The following is a 25,000-nucleotide window of genomic DNA, read 5'->3' as shown; positions in this document are numbered from 1 at the left end:
TGTGTGTGTGTGTGTGTGTGTGTGTGTGTGTGTGTGTGTGTGTGTGTGTGTGTGTGTGTGTGTGTGTGTGTGTGTGTGTGTGTGTGTATGTTTGTAAAGATATCCCCTGGCAGCAGTGTACATGTTTTGCTAATTTGTGTGTAATGGTTATACATTTTTTAGGCCCTGTGATTAGATGCTGGCCCTAAATAGCCCACATCTACCTAGGTATAAATGTTATCCACCACCTACATTTGTAGGTACAGAACACCCAGGTGACATGTATCAAGGGTAGCATGCCTTGTCATGGGGTATGCATGCAGGATTATGCTGTCCACACCCATTGTCCCTGACACAGTATTCTACACATACGCACCTAGGTAACCATGCACATGTACAGTCGTACTTTGCTGATATTTCCATTGTGCTGCCATGCCATCCTGAGCTGCTATATTGCCACCAAGTTTCCACAGCATAGCCACTCAGACCAGGGGAACAGAAACATACACAGTTCTGAGAGAGACCTGTCATTCTGCAACACTACTGCCAATCTAACATCATGCAACAAGGGTACATGCACTTTGATGTGTACTCATGACACATGCCAGCATACAGCACCTGTTATGACATGACACTACCGCACTACAAAATATCATGTAATATAATATAGTGTCTGCTGGGCCCATGTCCCTCACAGGACCACCAGGACCACATGCCCATGGCCTGCCATGTCATGTTGTGGACAGCACACTCCCTTCTGTAGTGCTGGAGGTACTGCCACTATGAGAGTGTGAGTGTACATGGCCATGTGGACTCTCAGCAGATTTTGTTGCTGACCTATGTCCACGTGTTTGACGCCCTACTCCCACCAGATATTCCAGCACAGACAATATGTGATCAAGGATTGACAATATTTCACCCCACCATCTGTCCACTACATCAGTGAAATGATCCGTGGCATCAACAATGTGGTGGAGGGAGTCACGGATGTCAGACTGTGTTGCATACATGGTCCTGAGCATCCATATGGTATTGCATTCAGAACATGCCTGTGCCTTCATGACAGACCAAATTATGCATTGAGTGACACGTGATGTGACACCTGTGACAGGTGGTGGATGGGCAGCAGTCCTCCTTTGAGCACCCCTGTCAATCTGCCTGTGTGGGACCTTGACAGATTTCTGGCTATGGCTAGTGTCCACACTCACTGATACCATTCTTGCCACACTCTCTTGTTCGATGCCGCCACACTCTGACTGTCCCATATCTGTGGCCACAGGAGACTGGGTATGTGTGAGGATACTGACTGTGTGCAGTGATAATGGGGGAGGAAGTGGGATGTCAACCCATGGGACAGCTTCAGCCCCCAACAACCCCACCTGTGCCTCAATATAGCCACTATCATCATCAGAGTGCGATGAGACACTGCCATCAGGTTGTGAGGGGGACACAGTCCAACCCCCATGGTCACCTGTGAGGAGGAAGAAAAAATAAGTACATTACTACCTGCACTATTATGTATGGTGATCCACACACACATACAGATGAGGAGCCACAACTGCATTACACATACCACATCTTATTTCTGATCCCATACACAACACACAAGCAGACTACAACATACACAGACAAGACAAAGACAAGACAGGCCCTTTGCAACATGCACTGTAGCTACGTCCGATTATTGTTGCCACTATTATACATCTGTGAGATAAGTGCACCCGTCTTCAGCATACTATTGCCCCCTATATAGTAGACTGCATAGAACTTTTCAAAAATAAGTGCAAATGTCTTACTGCTCCCAAAAATATACAACTGTGATTACCGATTCGATGCACTTAGTTAAACCCTCAGAAACTGAACATACAAGTATTGTACTCTGGCTAAGCATATCAGTTGTATCTAGGGCAAAATGGTGGCCCTTAACATTCTTAGGGTATATATGATCCATAAAACAACAGTATCACACTCACCGTGTACAGGACCTTGTACTCTGGCCACACCTGACATACCTATGGAAATGTGAGGGAGAGGTATTGTCATCAATACCAAATGTGGCACTGTTACAGCATAATATGTGTGTATATCAACATGTACAGTAGGTAATGTAATACTGTCTACATTGTTGACATTCTGAGTATGTGTGCACAACTGTGCATTAAAATGAATCCCCCCAATGCAGATAGACCTGACACCAGTGTACTGGTATGCAGAGCCTGCCAAAATGACTGACATAGTATTACAGTGATGAACACAGGTGTCTTACTTGGATGCTCCTCTGCTGTGGATGCTGTGGCACCCACCTGCATGATGTATGGTGTGCTGGATGCTTGGGAGCTGGTGGTCAATCCCAGGTTTGCCAGGAATTCTTCTGTGGCCAGGAGTGATTGTTGTGCAGCAGGCCCTCCACCTGTGGCAGCATGATCCCTGGCCACAGAGACAGCCCTTTGCCATGCAGCATTGACCATATCTGTTGCCCAGTGTTAGACCTGCTTGTATGTTCTGTCCTATAGCCCTACTTGGTTGATGGCTGTGACAAGGTCAGCTCACATTGCTGCACATTGTTTACGATGCTGGCAACCTCTGGAGAGCAGACTGTTATGATGCAGTCTGAGGCCATCCAGGGTAACATTATTTTCAGCGTGTGAAAACTGTGGGTGCCTCTGTCAATACATCCTTTCTGAAAGACAAGCAGAGGGGAACATATCATAGGACCAAATACATTGCTATCCACTATGTACCGACCCTGGACATCCAAATTGGCCTGCACTTTCCACTGCTACCTCCCACATCATACCCCACAGTCTGTCAACATACTATGCTTGTGGCTATCAGCAACATAGTAGCAATACTGGTTATGGCCCTGTGTGCTGTGACAGTGTGCTGCATGTCTCTAAAACCATCAATGTCGTCTACAGTGGTGTGTCACCTATGGGCAACATCCCAGTACTATGTCATACAGTCATACAGCCACTGTCAGAAACAGTGGTGTGTGTTAGTACAAGTATATGGAGACAGTCCAGCAACTTCAGTGTAACACAATGACAGACAGCAATGCAAACCTGCTGTATGTTATCTTCCTTGTAGGCATCCTACTTCTCCAGTACAAGGATGTTTACAGAATGTGTATTTGTGCCTGATATATGTGGTCCTTTTGCCACAAACAGGTAGATATCTGGCAAATGGTTGGACAATTATTGATGGTTGTTCTCAGAATGTGGAGAATCTCGCTGTCACATGCCGGAAACTCTGAATGAACTCCATGAAAAAAACACAACGAACCAGCAAACTGCAAGTGTGTATTTTTAATAGCGTTCTGGTACCTCGGCCACAAAGCCTTCAAGGAATAATTTACAAACGTTAACACACCACATTTTATATGATTTCCTTAATTAACTAAGCAGTCACAATTAAAAAAATTAACCCTTAAAGGGCCACCATGATCATGAATACACATTTCATATAACTTAGTCAAACATTAAAATTAACCTCCAAGTTTAACCCCATTGGTGCTAAAGTCTTATAATTTAAAATTAATCTACTTTCCAACTTTAAAAGTTTTTGATGAAAATTATCTCCATTACACATATAGGGTTTAGCAAGCACACTAAAAAATAAGCTATCATCTTTCCCATAATGTGTATAGTGAAAATGCTCTGCTACAGGACTGTCAAGCTGCCTATTCTGAATGTCCCCAAATGTTCTAAAATGCGGACCTTAATCATCCATTTGGTCTGTCCAATATGCCATTTACAAGGGTAACAATCACAACCTAAAATATAGACCACATCACAGGACCTACAATCAAATCTATCATTGTTCAAAAACTTTCTCCCATTAATACAAGACCCAGAAATGTCCCTCACCCTTGAACAAACTTTTACATTTCCCACATTTAAACATACCTGATCTCTAATAATTCCCCTTAAATTGGTGAATCTACCAAATGAAAATGTTACTTTTTTGGAAATAAATGTCCAAGCTCCGTATCAAGATATACAATGGGCCACAGGCTATCAACCACATTTTTCAAAATCATAGAAGAAGGGGAAAATTTTGTTACAAAAAATAACTGTTCCCCAAAGTTAACTTCTTCATCCCTGATAACCCCAAGATCTTCTAACCTATCCAAATTCCTAGCCCCACCAGATTCACCCATTACTTTTCTCCTAGTTTTTTTCAATAGTATTTAAAGAATAGCCCCTATCTAAGACCCTTTCTTTAACAAAAAGAAATTCCTGATCAAGTAAATTACCATCAGAGGTATGTTCCAAAACCCTTATCAATTCTCCAAAAGGGAGAGAATCTAACAAATGTTGAGGGTGAGCACTACTGGCGTGTAAAAAGTTATTAACTGATGTATATTTCCTAAATGGTCTATATTGTGCTATAAAATATTTATCCACATATAACTCAATATCCAAAAACTGAATGACTTGCTTATTAGTGACTCCAGTAAAATGCAAGCTAAATGAATTGTCATTAAGGTACCTTATAAACTGATTGTTTGTAAATTATTCCTTGAAGGCTTTGTGGCTGAAGTACCAGAATGATTTTAAAAATACATACTTGCAGTTTGCTGGTTCATTGTGTTTTTTTTTTGTGCCACATGCCAGAACCCTCAGAAAGCAGTTATGCTACATTAATATCTGATACTGTATTCATATTCTTACTTTGTATGGCCAATATGTACACTCTGTTGCTGAGGTTGGGCCTGTGTCCCTGTACTAAATCTCTATGGCCTGAATTCCTGCTCAGGGTTGCCAGATATGTTAGTCATAGCTCTCAAGTGATGATATATGAATGCTGACAACACAGTGACCTATCCAGAGTATATCAGGGACAGTAAGGGACACCTTTACAATATCTGAACTATACCTGTGTGGCATTCACAAACTGAGAGGAGCTGAATGACAGTACATCATGGGATGTGACAGCTGTGTTCAGTCTTACTTACTGTCAATATGTGTTAACACACAATCCAGTAGTATTCATACAGGAGCCAACCATTGTAGGAGGGAGTGAGAGGGACACAGCTGTGATTTAAGTCACAGCAGACACAGGTGAGAGGCATGCCTGTAGCTGTTCAACAGCAGAGTATCACTAACATGTCATTCCCAGAGATGTACTACAGGTCTACTGTTGTAATCCCTTTTTCCCATAACTGCATCCCATTATATGGGGACTTGTATGACATACCTGGTAGAGTGATGTAATCCTTTTGTGAAAAAATCCTCAAGAAAAATCCTAAATCACAGTCTGTCTTGGTAAAGGAAGTTACAGACATGTTTTCTGTAGGCAGCTGCATGCCTTTTGTAGGTAATTCTCATTAACAGGTAATTGCCTGTGCAGCAATCCATGGCTCAGACTTGCTAATTTCTTCCAGAACAGCTGGGTTGCACTTTCATTAGCCAATGACATGGCACAACAGTGCAATATTTAAGGCCGTCATGTAGGCCTGGCCTGTTTCTTAATCTTTGAGATGGACATTATTGAGGTTTGGAGACTACAGCATTGCAGAGGGTAAGTACAAATACTTTCCAGTGCTGAGATTTATGAGGTATGTCCACAGTTTTGCATGCTGTGTTTGGCCATTGTCAAATGACTTTCTGATTATGTGGCAGTTCAGTGTTAAACAATGTGGGTTGAGGTCACTAAAGGTGAAGAGACATGTGAGTGTCAAACATAATACCCATCAGGATATGCATGCTGCTGCAGTAGCTCCTGGTCTATCAGCTCTATATGTTTTTATGGGCAGACTGTGACACATGTCCCTATTGCTTGACCTTTTCCCCCCACCCCTTTATGTATGGGTGTTGTGTGGATCCTGAAAATCCAACCCCCCTGCAAAGGTAACCACCATGAAAAACTTCTCCAAAGCTAATTTTGGGCTCCTAAAAACAGAGGTGGCTAACTTCACGGCACCCATGCAAATGGAGAATAGTTACATGACCAATGCAATCATACACCAATGCACTGTACGATCACGTACACAAATGCATAGATCTCGCCATACCCAATAGAACCAAGATGCTCTCCTCCATAAAAGGAAGACAATCTGGTGGTCCCTTGCCATAAACAAACTCTACAACAGAAGGAGGAAACTGATGCGGAATAAGATGAAGTCCCAAGACTGGAAAAACTCCCTTATCAGCCTCAACAAAAAGATGAGATCTCTCATCAAATCCTCTAAAGCTAGCTATTCAAACAGAATTGCAGCAGATAGTAAAGACAACCACAAGGCCTTCTATAGTTATGTAAAGAATCTCTACAGCAATACCCAGATTTGCTCTGAGCTACTACACAATGGTACCTCCTATACCAAGCCAACAGATATTGCCAATATACTGGCCAATGGATTCAGTGCCAACTTTACCCCTCTTCCCCCCCAAAGGACCAATCACAATGCCAGTAGATTGCAAGGCACCCAGTATTACTGCTACACAGGTTAAAACAGCACTGTCCAAGGCCAAGAATACAGCTTCAATGGGACCTGACAATATCCCAGGCTGTGTTCTACATGAGCTACAGAGTGAACTGGCACCTCATCTGTGTGCCCTGTTCAATCACAGCCTCACCTCAGGTTTTATCCCTACCAAATGGCGCACTGCTACAGTCATCCCTCTCCAAAAAGGAGGAGCGACTACAGACCCTGGAAACTATCGCCCCATTAGCATGACAAGTCTGATATGCAAAGCTATGGAATGCATCATCATGGACCTAATAAACAAGGATATAGGGAATCTCCAAACTCTGGATCCCACAAGGATATAGGGAATCTCCAAACTCTGGATGCTACACAGTTTGGTTTTGTGAAGGGTAGATCATGACTGCTCAACTTGGATGACTTCTTTGAGTCAGTCATCAAAGCTCTGGATGAAGGCAAGGTGGTTCATACAGCCTACCTTGATCTGGCCAAGGCCTTTGATACCATTCCCCACTCAGGAATCATAGAAAACTCACTAAGCTAGGTATCAATCCCTATATCACTAGGTGGGTTGCAAACTGGCTCACAGATAAAACCCACAGTGTGAAAGTAGCTGACTCCAAGTCAGACTGCAGACCAGTCATGAGTGGAGTCCCACAGGGTTCGGTCATGGGTCCTCTCCTGTTTGGTATCTACTTCTCAGAAGTCCAGGCCAACACAAAGGGACTCTGGCTGACAAATTTTGCAGACAATTGCAAGTTAGGAGCTATTATTAACTCCCAAAGTGATGTTGACATCCTACAGAAAGGCCTCACTGAGACCAACAACTGGTATCAGAACCATGGCCTTAAGCTCAATGTCAAAAAATGTGTCATCATCCCCCCTTGGGGAAAAAACCTGGTTCCCTTGAATTACCACATCGATGGTAGTCCACTGAACACAGAAGGTGTTATAAGAAATCTGGGAACACAGGTTGACAGCAACCACTCGTTTGACCAACACATTACCACTGTGGTCAGAAGGTACTTCTATGTGGCACATCTCATTACTAAGGGTTTTGCATCCAGGAAGAAAGAGGTCATTGTCTGCCTCTACTCTTCCCTCATTAGGCTAATCATCAAGTACAATGCCCCATTTGGCATGTATCTCACTAGACACCTGCACGAACTGGAGAGGCCACAAAAGTACCTCACAAAGAGGATCCTAGGCCTTAAACACTTGTCCTAAATGGATAGACTCAAAAAACTCCAACTATTCTCTGCCTCATATTGCCTGCTTATAGGTTATCTCTGCTTGACTTACAAAGCCATGTCTGACCCAGCTCTGTTAGAAATGCTACATCTAAAGAAATCCCAGTCCCTCTGTATCACACACACTGCAGAGATCTCAGCCTCATTACCACAATCAACAGAACATGCTGGAGGGACAGGTTCATAACCCAGAGACTGCCCATGCTATGGAATAGACTTCCCATACATGTCAAGCAGAGCGCCTCACTGGCCCTCTTCAAGAGAAATATTGATGAGTGGATGGGAAATAGAAAATTCACCCCGGGGATCACTCCAGTGGCACTGCTCAATGGAGGCACTGGGAAATAGGGTCAGGTGGCACAATGCCAGGGTAATCCTATGGGCTAGGCTTGTGAGGCCTCCAGGGCCATTAGCCTAGTACATACCTATGAACCTAGTATAGGCTATATAGTTTGCAACATTACTGTAATATACTCTACAGGTCTGCCCTTCCTTTAGGTATAACAGTGCCCTATAGCTGCTGTAGCATGCATGTACATACTTCTCAAGCTATCCACATGGGACTGTATGGGCTAAGCAGTAACACCTACAGGTGCACAACTACAGAGGATTATTACATGTCAGGTGGACCTATATAACTACCAGTGTGTACTGTGGACTGATGTAGTGTGACTGTGCTGTTGACATAATCATGTCGATGATAGATCTGTGACAGAGGGATTAGGCAACAGTGATCACAGTCCATGACAGCGTGACACTTGAGAGGCATGTATCATGCACAGTACAGAGAGTTTATGACTATCATGCCATCCTTTGCAGGCATGGGCTTAGGCCATCAGCAAACATTCACAGACATTCTAGGCATACAGCCATACCAAGATTTCACATTTTGTTTAATGTGTTAACTTTTATTAGTATTGTACTTGCTGTCTTTATTTTATAATGTCTTATCACATTCTTGATCAATGCTGTTAACACCCTGCTACATCTGAACACACAAATTATTAACCTATAATAAGGGCTACTGCACGCATTTACCTGTAATTCCTGTGGGGAGAAAATTTTTTAACAATACATAACTGATTCAATAATATTTACTAGTACCTGTCACTGGATTCAAACCCTAGTCTGTGTGTGACCAAATGTACATCACACAAAGCATTTAACAAACAGAGCTACTGAGCCACTGCTGAGTGCTGACTGACTAATATTTGCCTAGAGCTCACCTGGAAACAAAATATGACCTGGTGTTAGTAGTACAGTTTTATACAAGACTGCAGTGACACTTGAACACACATGCATGAGATTCATGCATGACAGAGATGCTAGGTAAACTGTGCATTAATACATAGAATGTAGTTGCACACAATAAATTCTTAGTGGGTGGAATTATCTGTGATGTGTACAAACCATATCAGAGTACTGGGTTAGCTACCTGACCCATATACAGTTACAGATAGTAAATATGCAGTCTACAGCTATTACAGTTTCATACTTGCCTGCAACACCGTACCTCAGAGCAGGAATGCATAGAGCTGAAATGCAATGGTTAACACAAGACAATCCTGATCCACACAATCTACCTTGGGTGTTTCTGGTATCGCTTCAGATGTTAGTGCAGAACAAATGTCTTAATCCATATATCTCATATTACAGCTCTAAATCTAGAGTTTAGCATAGCACTCTTCCTTAGCTAACCTTGAGTCACTTAGTGGTATTCTTTGTGTTTGTATTTCAGAGCAGATGTCATACTTGATTTCATGAACAACAGACCTACTTACATACATACTGCACAACACAGTTTTATTAGAGGTGCCTTCATACAGTTATTGGAAAGTTTTCAAGTCTTTCTTGCATAACAGTTTATATAATGCAGGTGTAGCAATACAGCTGTAATTCCACAATTATTGCAGTAAAGACTTTATTTTATTAACATTATCAGGTTTTATGCTTTAATCTTTATTGCACTATACTTGGCAGTAGTCAGTTATTGCAGTACAGTCCTATGTTCACATCCATTGTAATACTCATATCTGTACTGTATGTACCTACTGGCAGTGATTGAATTACTCTGTCTTGTGTATTTGACTATAGATTGCAAATTAATCTGTACTCACCACACTCATGGCGCAACCTGGCCAGGTGCCCTGCATGGGCCTGTAGGTTGCCAGCTCTCTCCTCTGCAGCTGTAGGGAGAGAAGCACACCATTATGCATACCTGTCTATCACACATTCAGATTAGGTATTGGTAAAACAATGATAAAAGTAATTAAAAACATGTGGGTCATTCCCATCCCGAGCATCCTGGACCCAGGTGTCCAGAAGTCCCCTCTTCTGAAGCTTCAGATCATCATAATGGTGATGGACCTGCTCACCTGTGCAGGGGATACCTGTTGCACTGGTGACGTCAGTGCCAGCCAGTCCCAGGCCTCCAACTTATACTCCAATCCCTGAAACTGGCCCTGCAGCAGCTGGTGTTCAGGGTCTTTTACAAGGAGTCCAACCATGACCCTGGACTTCAGAATGCCCCACCACTGCACCCAGAAGCATGCACCCTCTCCAACACCTGCCATAGTTCCTATGCAGTTCAAACTCCAACAGGTTATGCTGTATTCCTGCCTGTTTTCCCACCCTTATATACCATTGGGCCATTTTTAAAAATGCATTATGTCACTTGGCACTGCACAAACCAGCTTAGCTGAACTGAGCTGTGCTTAAACTGCCAATGCTTAGCAATGCTTATCAGTGTGCAAACCAGCTAAGTGCAACCAAGTGGTGCTTAAACAGAGATTATTTTAGCAGTGCTATCTTGGCTTAGTATGGCTTAGCAGAACTTAGCTGACCACAGCACATCGTGATTTACAAATAATTGCCCTAATTTATATTTAGAAAATGATTGCTTCATTTCCCTTCTCTGCACTTAAGGCCGTGACTCTAACCACTAGGCTACGTGGACATGGGTAATGCAGCTATACTTTTACATATACGTCTGAGCCAAATTTAAGCACCGCTAAGCGCCTCACATGCCATGCAAACCCACTAAGCTATGCTTAAAGTTGACCTTTGAATCATAAATTAAATGCATCCAGTTTCTATTTTTAGATATATGGCACTTGTCACTTGCTGCGTGCCACACATCACCGCTCAAACTTTAAAAAAATATGCGATTGGATTTATTGCTATCAGACACTTGGACAGTGCAGGGGATTTGTTACTCACCTATGGTCACAGTTAGTGGCACACTCCCTACACTGATTCAATACTGCCTCTCCAAGCTCTACATCAGTAATGCACCTTCATTAATATGCATGATGCACTATACAAGGACATGGTACCTTCTGTGTACACTCTGCACTATACCTACATGGATTTTATTAAATTTGGGGGCATGTCTTCCAGCATATATTTTATATTGTTTCACTTTTTCTCATTTTCACAATGTTTACTATTTCCTCATTCCCCAGCACCACTTTCCAGTGTTTTTTTCATTACTCTGTTAATATTTGCAGTATCCAAAAATAGGTCAGAGTTGATGATAAGTACTAAACTCTTCATTTCCATTTCTGAATGCATTCATTACTAAAGTACCCTTACATATACCTGGTCATTTTGTAGCTCTTTCCCTTGTAGTTCGTCTGTTTATAGAAAGTACCCATTCCTTGGGATACCCCCATCTGCACATAACTTCACTAATATTTGTTGTTCCTTTTCAGGCATTATGTCCTCAGATATGAGTCATGAAGGTCTAACTAACTACCCCATTACCATATTTCTTTTAATATAAAAAGGTGTCCATAATTAAAGTGAAGATTGGTGTTGCCAAAAGTCTCCTGTCAATAAATGGCTAACTCACACCTCTCTTCTACAGAGTTTCATTTAGTTTCTAAAGTCAGTGAATGTGTATTTCTTTCTCTTACATCAAATGTAAATCTCAAAACCCTGTACTCTTATTAATATTATCAAAAGTATAAAAATTTTGCTTTGGTTCCTTTTCACAAAATAAATTAGTCATCAATAAAATGTAAATAAAAATTGTTTTCTCTTTGAGTAATCCATCTGATATAAATAATTTTCCTACAATTCTGCTATCACTAAATTTGTATAAATGTGTGTCATTGGAGACCACTCTTTTTATTTGTGGTATATTTTTGTAAAAATGTTTTCTACTACTAGTTGCAATAAGGTTCAAATCATTCAAATTTATTCTAATTCAATTCTTAATGTGATAAATACTGCCTTATCAGTTTTTTCCTTGTTCATTGGAAATACAAGTGATGCAAAAATCTGTTATCTATTGTAATGTCCTTAAGTTTTCCAAAAAAGTGCCAGGAATCCCTTGTATAGAGTTGAATACTGTTTATGAGTCCATTTAGCTTTTTATTCCAAAAAAATCCTCAGTAGCTCCATTTCTGAAACATGCATAGTAATGATAAGTTTAAAAGGAGGGGTTCCTTGCATTGTAAGTTTTAGGATCCCAAAAAAAGTTTGAAATCTTGGTTTAGGTATGAACAGAACCTGATAAGTAACTAAATCTAGTTTCTCATTGGTTAACATGTCCAAGCTGGAATCAAACTTCTGTTTTCCATGTTGGCTATGTTAATGTTAATTTCCTTGTAACCAATAATCCAATTTGACAAAACACTGAACATAGCCTTTCATTCTCATGATCAGTAACCCATTTCCATTTTCAGCTTTCTTATGTGTCATATCAGGGGAAACACTATAACTCTACCAAAGCTTTTCTTTGCTTATCTGACAAAGTAAAACAATCTACCTGGTTTACTTTTCAGTAATTTTCTAATATCATTTTCACACAGTTTCTTATAGGTTTTCAATAATACTTCTTAGAGCTGGATTATAATTACTTTTTAAAAAACATATACCTATCTCTTGCTTCATTCCAGAATCACAGGCAATCAGTACATAGATCAAATTTACTTTACATAAATGCAATGTGAATTCTGATAATGTTCTCATATTGTCTCACTTTTAGATGGAATGAAGGAGAATCCTTTTTAGAAAACTTCTAAATAATGTTCAGTAAACTCAATAGTAGTGAAACTGTAAATTTTGAATGTCAGTATGCTGAGTAAATCTTTTTCTCTCTGTCCATTGTTGGTTCATTCTCCAACTGCAGAAAGAACTGTGTCTGAAACAAAACCTATCTGTAACATCACTTTTCAAGTTGTGCCTCTGCTGAACATACTGACTGGTGAAATTCTATCAGTGGATTTGTTGGAACTCTCTTCAGTTGTGCTTGTCACTGGTGAAACTGTATTAACATGTTATGTTGCTAAATCTCATTACCTGTTCATGCTGTATTGGGACTCCCTTGAACTTAATGCCTCAGTGTTGCAAGGTGTTGAATTGGTCAAACCATCCCACATATATCATTCCGGGGCATGGTAGATTTCTTAGTTCAGGGTAGTGAAAGTGGAATTGTGAAGGCTGTTCACTCATTATTCCACTTGTTATAATCTGGCCTAATATGCATACAGTTATCTCTCTTTTATTATATCCCTTATAATTATATTTTTATTTTAACATGCAATAAAGTTGTAGCTGAAAAGGGGTTGTTAGTCCAATTTGCATACTTTAACAAAAATGACAAAATAAAAAGAGATAGACACATATGTAGATAGGGAGATAAAAAGATAAACAAGAAGTTTTTAATGGAAAAATCCTGAAATGATAGGATTAAATTAAAATACCCTGTTTACCCCGCTAGGTATTTTGAACTTAAACTGTAATGTAATGAAATTAAGTAGAGTAAAACAATTGAAAATATTGCCAATATCATCTTATTTAAATTTTATAAATATGCATGTCTTCAACAGAAATGAAAGCACAACCAGAGAAGCTTATTCTTCTTTTTAATGCAGCCAAAACCTAGTTTCAAAGAGAAGACCAAACTATTTAACTTGAATCACAGAACCTTAAATGCAGCTTAATGTTGATGAGATGGTGGCATCCTCCAGTGACAGAAGAGAATCACCTTTCTGTAGCTTATATCTGATTTTTACTTCATATGGAATGCCCTCTCAACATACGTAGATATATTCTAAACATGCACTACATTCTTTAACCTTAACAAATATCATATACAAATCCCACTTAAAATCAGCCATAATATAACATGGTAATATGTTGTTGTAAAATGACTATAAAAGTTTGTATTCTTTGGCTATCTATAAAAGACCTTATTTCAATAATCCTTTGAGAAGTTTTTTTAGTAAACCTTTCAAAGAATTATATTTGAAACTTCAATTATACATTGTACCTACACCTTAATAACTTAAAAATAGTTCAGTGCTGAAGCTGTTTCAGCCATATTTCCATGGTCAGTACAGAGAACTTTGGAGATGGGACTTCCAGTGACAGAGATGGTCAATGTCTTATGGAAATATAACACAATCTAATGCATGCCACCTAATAATAGGTGGGGTAAATACTGTCCTAAGCAAACTATAATCCCCTTCCTGTTGACCCTCTGTACTTCCTATTTACAGACTATTTGCCAATATATGAGCATATATATTGACTTGTGTAAATGCATAAATTTGTGTATAACCATCTGGCATGTATCGTAAGTGTATAATAATGTATGAGCTAAAGTCCATACAATACAAGAATTTCAAAACTGCAGATAGCTACTGTTCTACTATGTCTATTATCTGGACTGAAAAAAAAGCTCCTAGGACATTCAATGGAAGAGTTTTGTTTAATTTTCTTTGTAAGAGTTTTGTACATTTTATTTGACTTGTCTGTGAAACTGTCATACTATGTATTCAGTTAATGCTTTGTAGTGTATCTTGAAAATACCAATGCACTATGCATATGTTAACTGATTTTAACTCTTTCACTGTAACAACTGTAGCCCAGGTTATGGCTATAAGTGTTCCAAGACCAACCTACCTACTTGGTTAACACATCTGGAATTCATAAATAAATAATATATACAGTTTTAAATTCTGATGTAATGCAAATTTGAATCAGATATACATTTGAATATGCATCCTAAAAACAAGTCTTATAGCCACACCTTATAAATGAAAAGGAAGATACAATTTGACACCCTGCAAATTCCAAAATCCCTAGAGGCCTTCTGGGAGTCCCTAGCAATAGTAAATGGTATCTCTGAAAGAGTTTAGCATTTTCAAGTAAAATGTTGTTGGCAACCTATTTGGATATTCTTTACAAACAACTTGTATGTTATTCTTTCAGCTCATAGGTTGCTACATTGTTACTTGACAATCCCATCAGGTAGATCTTTTGTAGTCTACCCACTACAGTTCCTACTACTTGCTTGTACATTCCATGATGATATGTGGAGCAAGACTGGAGACACATTTGTTACCTGTATAAGTACCCTCTATGTTGTGTTTGAAGATGGTGGAATAACTACTTTGTTTAATACAAAGAGGAGGTATGTTCTGGAGAAGAGAAATTCTTTGAGTGAGACATCTATCAAGCCAGAAGGTTTGGTTTATGTTATGGTAAAAGGTTATGGTCTTTATTAAGGTTGTTCATGGTGTTGCTGGATTTGTGAAAATAAATAAAATCATTCAGGACAGGGTCAGTTGAAGTTTTCTAGGTCAGAAGTTACACCTAAGGAGTTTGTATGAGACAGAAAAGAGAGACAAAGCTCTATGACATTCTGCATAGGAAATGGATCTCATGCTCTTGTTTTCTTTGGGATAAATGTTAGGTCCTTTTTTGTGAGTTTATATGGCTAGGCAAATGCATGCTAAAGGGAGCACTGTCTTCAAATATGGCCAACAAGAGATGAATAGAGAGGTATGATATCCTTTGGCATAGAGAAAATACCTTTGGTAATCAACTGAGCTATGTAGAAGGATTTACTAACAATTGTGGATACATGGTCATCAAATGAGAGGTCATTGTCAACAAATGTGCCCAGGTCAGGGAGTCTCCAGGGGTGTTGATGATAGCTCCAAGTTTAAATTCATCAAAAATATTAGCCAAAAGTCTTTGATATTAGTTAGGATGTCAGATAATTAAACACCAAACAGGAGCAGACCCAGTACCGAAACCTGAGGGATGCAGCCAGTAACGAGCCTTTTCAAAGTAATCAGGTCCCCAATCTTAAGTTGCTGAATTATGTCTATAAGACAGTTTGCTGTCTATGCAGTGTAATTCTCAAACAATCTGGAAATATATCGCTGATTGATAAGTATATTTCTTGGCTTTTTAACCTTTCAGAGTTCTGCATTGTCTTAATTTTGCCTGACTGAATTATTTTATATATTTTCTGGCATTGTTTTCTGTTTCTCATCTGTCCTCAAACTGCTCCCCCCTATTCCTGAGGTGAAGTTTATAAAATTGGTCTAACATCTTTTGTGTTATCTGATTGCTTCAAGGCTGCTGATTTAATAATAGTTTCTGTTTGCAAATTTCTGCATACACTTTTGGAAACTCCTGATGTACTGGCTGCACTGTGATTCTCAAACAAACTGGAAATATATTGCTGATTGATAAGTATATTTCTTGGTATTTTAACCTTTCAGAGTTCTGCATTGTCTTAATTTGCCTGAGTGAATTATTTTATATATTTTCTGGCATTGTTTTCTGTTTCTCATCTGTCCTGAAACTGCATTGTTTTCTGCTTCTCATCTGTCCTGAAACTGCTTCCCCCCTATTCCTGTGGCAAAGTTTATAAAATTGGTCTAACAGCTTTTGTGTTATCTGATTGCTTCAAGGCTTGCTGACTTAAAAATATTTTCTGCTTGTAAATTCCTGCATACACTGTTGGAAACTCCTGGTGTTTTGGCTGCAGTGTGATTCTCAAACAATCTGGAAATATAGATTGATAAGTATATTTCTTGGTATTTTAACCTTTCAGTGTTCTGCATTGTCTTAATTTTGTCTGACTGAATTATTTTATATATTTTTTGGCATTGTTTTCTGTTTGTCATCTGTCCTGAAATTGCTTCCCCCCTATTCCTGTGGCGAAGTTTATAAAACTGATCTAACAGCTTTTGTGTTATCTGATTGCTTCAAGGCTTGCTGATTTAAAAATAGTTTCTGCTTGTAAATTCCTGCATACATTGTTGGAAACTCTTGGTGTTCTGGCTGCAATGTGATTCTCAAACAATCAGGAAATATATCGCTGATTGATAAGTATATTTCTTGACATTTTAACCTTTCAGAGTTCTGCATTGTCTTAATTTTGCCTGACTGAATTATTTTATATATTTTCTGGCATTGTTTTCTGTTTCTCATCTGTCCTAAAACTGGTCCCCCCTCACCTTATTCTTGTGGTGGTGTTATAGTTGGTGGCTTTGCAGTTGCCCACCCCTAATGTAAATTTGATCTGGGACACCCCACCCAGTCTGATGTTTACTCTACTTAATACAGAGATAACATTTGAGAAGGCCAACCCACTTAGATTCTTAACCTTGAATCTTTCTTCTGCTCCTTCTTCCTCTCTCCTTGCTCTTTACTAAAAAAATTGCACTTTATTTTGCTTTTGCCTCTTCTTAAAAGTACTCAATTGTATTTATTCTGCACCATTTATTACTGTTTGGTAGTAGCCTGATTAAATTGTAACTGTTACTCTAAGCCTTTTGGTTTAAGCACTTGGGCTCCAGACCAGTTGTTTTACATTAAGAAGGTTTGTGGTCTGCACTGTTGTGGCAGGAGACAATGAAACCAAAACACAAGGTGCAAGCAAACCAAGACAAAAATAGTAGTAAATCCCAATAACAAAGAAGGATAACACTTGAACTACGATATATAAAAAATCACAATCCTTTATTCCACACGTAAGTGCTTTCATGGTTCGACAGACCACTTCATCAAGCAAAGAAAATCACATACAACCTAGATTTTATATAGTAAACATCAATTAAAATTTTAAAATTCCCTCCAAAACTTTTAAAGGTATAGTGTTACTAAAAACAACAACCATTAGGCTATTTCTTGAGCCGTTTCAATTTTAAAACTGGTTTAATAGCAATAAATTCATTTAAACCATACTGCTTATGAGCAGCTAATCTAAAAATCCATTGTAATTCAATATTTTCAGTAAAACTAGTAACTGACCCAAGTCTCCCTTGTTCATAAACAACATGCAATACTTGGAACAAAAAAATGTGTTTTGGTCCATTTTCAATTGTATGTTTAGCCAAGGCACTATAAGTTAAACATTTTTGCATGCCGTACAAGTGGTCTCGTATTCATACTTTCAAGGACCTATTGGTCTTCCCCACATAAAAATGAAAGCATACTATACAATGAGCTACATAGATCAAATCTTTAGTGTTACAATCTGCTTTACATCTCAGTTCCCATAATCTACCCGTAACTGGATGTTTAAAAAAACGTGACTCATCGATGTATGCACAATAGTTATATGATCCACATTTACGTGTTCCATTCACAATTAATAAATAAGTCCTTGGAATTTTAGGATAACATAACATTTGTTTTAAATTCTTCCTGCTTCTATATACAAACTTGGGGCAGGGACCTACAACATCCGAAGTTTTGGATTCAACCATCAGCATGGACCAATTATTATATACTATTTTTCTAACAAAATTAATGTCCTGTGTATATGGCAATCCATCAGTCTTTGTAAAATGATCAGTACACTGTTGTGGCAGGATAGATAGCTTACATCCTTCTAAGTTGGGAATTGCTGGTTGAAGGCTCAGTGTCTGTTATTCTAAAAGTGTATTAGTTCTGGTTAAAGCACTTGGGCTTCAGGCCAGTTATTTTTTATTAAGAAGGTTTGAGGTCTGCACTCTTGTGGGAGGAGAGGCTAGATTCTGCCCTTCTGAGCTGGGAGTTTCTGGATAAAGGCTTATTGTGCCTGCTTATTTGAACTGTTTCTTTCTGAAATTTGTCTGCCTTGGTTGCTGTAGCATAGACTAGATTCAGGCATCCTGAATCTAGTTTTGTTTGCATAATTTGAGCACTAATCCAGGAGAAGGTTCCTTTGCACCCTAGTGGCAGGAGTGTGCAGTTAGAAATTGTCTGATTGAAGACTGCAGGAACAGGGCTCAGTTTTGAGCTTTTTTACTGGTTAATTGGGTAATTTTTTTAAATCAGTTTGCTCGTTTTCTATTGTTATATAAATAAATTGCACTTTATTCATCTGTTTTTACTGTCTTTGTGTTTCTTCCTACTTTATTACTTTATTTTGCTTTGGCTGCTTGTTCTTAACATTACTTAATTGCATTTATTCTGCTGCAATAATTACTGCTTATTAGTGGCCTGATTATATTGTAACTGTTATTCTAAGCCTTTGGTTGAAGCACTTAGACTTCAGACCAGTTGTTTTACATTAAGAAGGTTTGTGGTCTGCACTGTTGCAGCAGGACAGGTAGCTTACATCCATCTAAGTTGGGAGTTGCTGATTGAAGGCTTAGTGTCTGTTATTCTAAAAGTGTATTAGTTCTGGTTTAAGCACTTGGGCTTTGGGCCAGTTATTTTACATTAAGTATGTGTGGTCTGTACTCTTGTGAGAGGAGAGGGTAGATTCTGCCCTTCTGAGCTGGGAGTTTCTGTTTAAAGGCTTATTGTGCCTGCTTATTTGAACTGTTTCTTTCTGAAATTGGTATGCCTGTTTGCTGTAGCATAGACTAAATTCAGACCTGCTGAATCTAGCTTTGTTTGTATAACTTGAGCACTAATCCAGACCATCTTTTTTGGAGAAGGTTTCCCTGCACCCTAGTGGCAGGAGTGTGCAGTTAGAACTTGTCTGATTGAAGACTGCTGGAACGGGACTCAGTTTTTAGCTTTTTATTGGTTAATTGGGTAATTTGTTTAAATCAGGTTGCTCATTTGCTACTCTTATACTAAAAAAAAATACACTTTATGCATCACCGCTTAGCTAGGGTTAAACTATTCCCGGTGCCATAAAGTCTGCTCTTCAAATTTTCTCTTAGAACGAGCCTGTTTTAGTTTTAGTACTAAAATCTGTTTCTTTGAGCTCATCACTTGTTCAGAACTCATTGTAAGCACTAAATAAGCTGCAAATTGCTACAGCACTCAACTCTCCTCAGTTGTCTAGAGGAAAACAGTTTTTAGTACTTAATAAATAAGCAACTATCCAGACATGTCTAAGGGTCAGCTCCCTGTGTTTTCTCCTGTCTACCTGATGAATTTGGGCATCTTGGGGCAATGCAGCAATTGCTTCATGTACACAGACAGCCCTCTCCTCTTACCTCCCAACACTACAAACTGTGAGAGATGCACTTATATAGCCAAACTGGAAGCAAAGCTCTCTTCACCCAAGACTGGATTAGACAGTCAAGAGGAGAAGGTAAACACTTACACCACACCAGACTCATCAAATAGTCCCTCAAAACCTACACCACCAAAACACACACATAGAAACATGAAACACATACCTACATTCATGGAGGCTTTCAATAAAAATCTGCTCAAGCAACAGAGACCTCCAAAGCAGAAACACAAGCAACCTCCACCCCCCAACACAACCCAAATGACACATAACCCACAAACTCAGTGTGCCACTCAACTACAGCCCATAAGGCATAACAACGTACCCAGCACTCTAGTCATAGGTGATTCTATAGTCAGGCACACTGATGTTCCACTCACCAGGCTAAACAAGGAGAAAGTTACTGTCAGCTGCCTGTCGGGTGCCAGGATCTGCCACATAATGCATGCACTCAGGTCACTCCACAATAAGTACAAATATGACTCTGTCATTGTCCATGTTGGTGTAAATGACCTGAGTAGTACCTCCCTGGACTACATGAAAAGAGACATGGATGAGCTCTCCAATCTTGTAGCCCAGGCAGATATGACCCTAGCCCTGAGCAGCATCCTGCCATCACCCAGAATGATACCACAGTACATGGACAAAATGATTGACTTCAACAATTGGCTAAGCTTCTGGTGTCATTCTAAGGGGATCCAGTATCTGTCTGCCTGGGATGACATGATTGACAGACCACAATGCTTTGCCAGAGATGGCCTGTATCTGTCGTCCTTGGTTCATAGGTTCATAGGTTCATAGATTAGTACTAAGCTAACTGCTCTTGCGAGCCATTTTAAGCTTAGCCAATTATTGCTTGTGAGACTCAAACCCTGTACCTTGTGTTTGTAAGACAAACACCTTAACCATTTGGCCACCCTCCCCTGGGGGATTCCGGATACTGGCTAAGGCTCTTGCCACCCCATATAATGCCTTTTTTAGGCAAGGTTCAAATGACAAATTCACCACCTTAACAGGTACAAGCAAGCAAAATCTGAGGGTAATGCTACTCAATGCTAGAAGTCTAAAACTCAAAATGCATTCACTCGAGGCACTCCTTAAAATGGAGAACATCGACATCTGTGCAGTGACAGAGACCTGGTTCAAGGCTCCAGAGAGCACCCCTGCATTACCAGGCTATAATTCATACCACACCTTTCGGCCACCTAACCTGGACCAAAACACTAAAGTTGGAGGCATATCCATATTCATTAAGGATATCCACACCTCCAAGCTAGTTGCTCAGCATAATGCATCCGAGATTATCCAAGTGCAATTAACTCTGAGCAAGACCGCAATCCAAAATGTAACTTGCTACAGATCCCCCACCATGCCCCAGGATTCCCACTCCTCATTTCTTGATACAATGGAAAATATTAGGGTACACCCCAACACCCTAATAATGGGTGATTTCAACTACCCCACCATTAACTGGGAAAACTACTCATGTACCAACTCTTTTGCCCAACGTTTTCTGGAATTCATAAATTCCAATGCCTTGAATCAACTTATCCACAGCCCCGCCAGGGGCAGCAATATCCTAGACTTGGTCATTACCAACATGGGTGACCGGTGTTCCACACCAGAGGTCAATTCCTCGTTGGTCAGATCCGACCACAAGCTAATCACCCTAGACATCCACATCCCACCCCCACCCCCCATTAGGGAAACCTCCGTAAAAAAATTTCTCCAAAGCCACCTTCACGCTTCTTAAGACAGAAGTGGCAAACTTCACGACACCCATGCAGATGGACGATAGAGGTACGACTGCTGAATCCTACACAAATGCACTTTATAAGCACTTACACAAGTGCATGGATCATGCTATCCCTAACAGAACCAAGATGCTATCCTCCAAAAAAAAGAAGCCAATCTGGTGGTCCCCTCCCATAAACAAACTCTACAACAGAAGAAAGAAACTGTTGCAAAAAAGAGTAAAATCCCATGATTGGAGGAACTCCCTGGTTAGCCTCAGTAAGAAGCTGAGATCCCTCATAAAATCCTCCAAAGCTAGTTATGAAAACAAAATCTCCACTGATTCTAAAGACAGCCACAAAGCATTCTATAGCTATGTCAAGAATCTCAATGGCAACACTCAGATCTGCTCTGAGTTACAGCAGAATGGCACAAAATATTTAGAACCAACTGATATTGCCAACATCCTGGCAGATAGGTTCAGTGCTAACTTTACCTCCCTCTCAACCCCTAAAGGGCCCATCTCTATACTGGAAGAATGCAAAGTTCTTGTAATCATGACTGCACAGGTAAAAAACACACTCTCCAAAGCCAAGAACACAGCATCCATGGGACCTGACAACATCCTAGGCAGCATTCTACACGAACTGCAGAATAAACTGGCACCCCACCTAAGCACCATGTTCAATCATAGCCTCACATCAGGCTTTGTGCCCACTGAATGGCGCACAACAACGGTTATCCCACTCCACAAAGGGGGAGCCACCACGGACCCCGGGAACTACCGTGCCATTAGCCTAACGAGCCTGGTCTGCAAGGCCATGGAACATATCATCATGGATCGTATACACAAAGACATTGGTAATCTCCAAACTCTAGACCCACCCAGCTCAGGTTTGTAAAAGGCAGATCATGTCTCCTAAACCTGATAGACTACTTTGAAGCAGTCACAAAAGCCGTAGACGAGGGTATGGTGGTTCACACAGCCTATCTATATCTCGCCAAGGCTTTTGACACCATCTCCCACTCTGGAATTATAGATAAACTCACTAAATTAGGTATAAATCCCTATGTCACAAGATGGGTTGCCAACTGGCTTACTGACAGAACCCACACTGTGAAAATAGCAGACACCAAATCTGACTTCAGTCCAGTGACAAATGAAGTACCACAGGGTTCAGTCCTGGGTCATCTCCTGTTTGGTATCTACGTTTGTGAAGTACAGGCTAACACAGAAGGTCTTTGGCTAACGAAGTTCACAGATGACTGCAAACTAGGAGCCATAATCAAAGCTCTTAATGATGTGGACATCCTACAAAAGAGCCTCATGGAGACAGATGCCTGGTGTCAAAGCCACGGCCTCAAGCTCAATGCTAAAATGGGCATTGTCATCTCCTTTGGTAAAAAACTCTGTACCCATGAGCTACCACATAGGTGGTAGTCTACTTAACACCAAAAGTGTGATAAGAGACCTTGGGACACAGGTGGACAGTAGTCTCTCCTTTGATAATCACATCGCCACAGTAATCAGGAAATCCTTCTATGTGGCACACCTCATAACAAAAGGTTTCTCATCCAGGAAAAAAGAGGTTATTGTTCCCCTCTACTCGTCACTCATTAGACCCATTATAGAGTACCCTTTTGGTATGTACCTCACAAAACATCTACAACAACTGGAAAGGCCACAGAAATACCTCACAAAGAGGATTACCGGCCTCAAACAGATGCCCTATACAGACAGTCTCAAAAAACTCCAGCTTTACTCCGTTGCATATTGCCTACTCAGAGGTGATCTCCGCCTAACATACAAAGCTATGTCAAACCCAGAGCTGTTGGACATGGTCTACTTAAAGAAATCCCAATCCCTCCAAGCTACATGTTCTAGGGACCTAAACCTTGTTATTACAATAAACAAAACATGCTGGAGGGATAGATTCCTGTCCCAGAGACTTCCCATACTCTGGAACAAACTACCTATCTATATCAAACAAAGCTCCTCATTAGCACTCTTCAAGAAAAATTTTTATGATTGGATGGGAAATAGAAAATTAAACCCAGGGATAACCTCTGTGGCTCTGCTTGACAGGAGCACAGGAAAATAATTTTCTTGGGTGGCGAAAACGAGGATACCTTTTTGGCTAGGCTTATATAGGCCCTAGGGCCAATAGCCTAGTACTTACCTATGAACCTATGAAACTATAAGGGGTTTCATTTTGTTTACATTAAGTTTGATAAGTTAATATTTGGTGCCTGAATGAAAAATGGTGTTGTCAAAAGATTTGACTGTAAGCTGTTTGTTCCAGCTCTCCCCATATTTGAGGCTTCAGTGACTTTTTCAAAGAAGTTTACCAGGTTAGGCAGACAGAATCTGCTCTTCACAAGCCTGAACTTATTTGGGTCAAGGGACTTTATGCTTTCAATTTATGAGCGGTATAATGCTGCATTCCACTGTTTTCTCCATAAGGCCTAAAAGGCATAGGAGTTGTCATTATCAGGAAGAGTGGAGGGAACCCTTCTGTGTAATGGAATGATCACCACAATTTTCCTATCCTCAGATACAAAGCCAGAAGAGGAGCTGAGGTTGAACAGATAGACTGTGGAATGGCTCAGTAAGACAGTGCACAGTTAAGCCCGTTGAGCTAGTATTGTTTCAGTTCTGAGAAAGGCTTTATGAATTGATTAGGGGTGATATTTGAAGGGGATGCTGACAAGAGATTAAGTATCTACCGACTAGGTGGAGATAGGGGAGAGAAGTCTGAACTAAAATTTGACTGATAATAGGTCAGCTATGGCTTCAGGTGTAGAGTTGTTATCTGTCAACTCAAAGCAGTGCTGGGTGTTGTTTCTAAGATATCTGATATAGTTGAAGAAGGACTTGTGATTGCCTTTGACAGAAGTGGCAGTTTTGAATTCATACTTGACCTTTGAAGATTTGCTTTTAATTCTAAGTTCTTTGTTTACATGCTGGGGTATAATTTTGCAATATGATGTTTTCAGTTTGCTACTAAGGGGAAAAGTTTTTTCCCTTCTTATAGAGCTAGAGTTCCACCAAAAAAAGTTTATTCCTAAACTTGGCATTGTATTTGTTACTGACTAGAACCAATGTCTTGATGCTGGTATTGAGGTGAAAATAAAACCACTCAATGAATGTATCAGTTAGGTCTTCTAGAGGACTGTGGCTATTCAACTCTTCAGGTTATTATATAGTTGAGGTACATTTATCTTACATAACTTTCTGATGGTAGTAGGGTTTATGAATGTTTTGGCTGGTTTCTAACACTGAAGATTACTGCTTAACAGACTTAACTAAGGAGGGCATAATTATAGTTGTATAATTGTTCTGTATTTCTGATGATCAGGTGTGATATATTTGATTGTCTCACAGGGGAGCATACA

The sequence above is a fragment of the Protopterus annectens genome, chromosome 10.part0 (assembly GCF_019279795.1).
Source record: "Protopterus annectens isolate FY-2018-M chromosome 10.part0, PAN1.0, whole genome shotgun sequence".
Taxonomy (NCBI): Eukaryota; Metazoa; Chordata; order Ceratodontiformes; family Protopteridae; genus Protopterus; species Protopterus annectens.
The sequence above is the reverse complement of the archived record's forward strand: the minus strand, read 5'-3'. Positions refer to the sequence as shown.